The sequence below is a fragment of the Colobus angolensis genome, unplaced genomic scaffold, assembly GCF_000951035.1.
Source record: "Colobus angolensis palliatus isolate OR3802 unplaced genomic scaffold, Cang.pa_1.0 Scaffold1, whole genome shotgun sequence".
NCBI lineage: Eukaryota > Metazoa > Chordata > Mammalia > Primates > Cercopithecidae > Colobus > Colobus angolensis.
In genome coordinates, this window is record NW_012110918.1 from 12,234,962 (window position 1) to 12,236,057 (window position 1,096).

Sequence of the window (1,096 nt, forward strand, 5' to 3'; positions counted from 1 at the left end):
AGAATGGCGTAAACCCAGGAGGCGGAGCTTGCAGTGAGCCGAGATCCAGCCACTGCACTCCAGTCCGGGCGACAGAGCGAGACTCCGCCTCAAAAAAAACAAAAAACAAAAAACAAAAAAAAAAACAACAAAGTACTGCCACCAAGTCACCGCACTAGAAGAAAGCAGGGCCCCTAATTGGCCCTCTTGCCCCTGTTGTCTGGATTAGCCATCTGTGGAAGTGTGTGGTGTATGTATTTGCGGGTGTGTGTATTTGCGGGTCAGAGTTTGTCTGCCATTGTTTTGGGGTTTTGGTTCTTTGTTTTGAGATAGGGTCTTGCTCTGTCACCCAGGCTGGAATGCGGGGGCATGCGTGGCCCACAGCAGCCTCCTGCACTCTAGCAATGCTCCCACCTCAGCCTCCTGAGTAGCTGGGAGTAAAGTGTTCCACCATACCCAGCTATTTTTTTTTTTAAGAGATAGGGTCTCACTATGTTGCCCAGGTTGGTCTCGAACTCCTGGGCTCAAGCGATCCTCCCGCCTCGGCCTCCCAAAGTGCTGAAATTATAGGCGTGAGCCACTGCGCCCAGCCTTCTGCCATTGTTAACTTCTCACGTAAGTGCCATTTGCTAACTAGAGAGGATGTTCAAGTTCACTGAGTTGGGGCCAGCTCTCCAGGGCTCTTAGTTCCGGAATTTTGCCAGCCAATTGTTAAATTGTTGGTAGCGTAATGGGAGTATTTACAACAGAAACCATCAGATGCTGCGAATCACAGCTTCCTCCCATTCTCCGGAGCCAGTTTACTAGCATACCCCTGGTCTCAGGTTTCTTCTCATCCCCCAGAAGGGCTGGGCACATTGCTTCCCATATAGAAAGTGCTCACTAAATGAATGACTATTTAGTTGTTGCTGCTGTTGTTGTTTTGAGATAGAGTCTCGCTCTGTAGCCTAGACTGGTGTTTTTGTATTTTTGGTAGAGTCAGGGTTTCACCATGTTGGCAAGGCTGGTGTTGAACTCCTGACCTCAGGTGATCCACCCACCTCGGCCTTCCAAAGTGCTGGGATTACAGGTGTGAACCACCAAGCCCAGCCAAGAATAGTCTTTTCAAAAAAGAGTG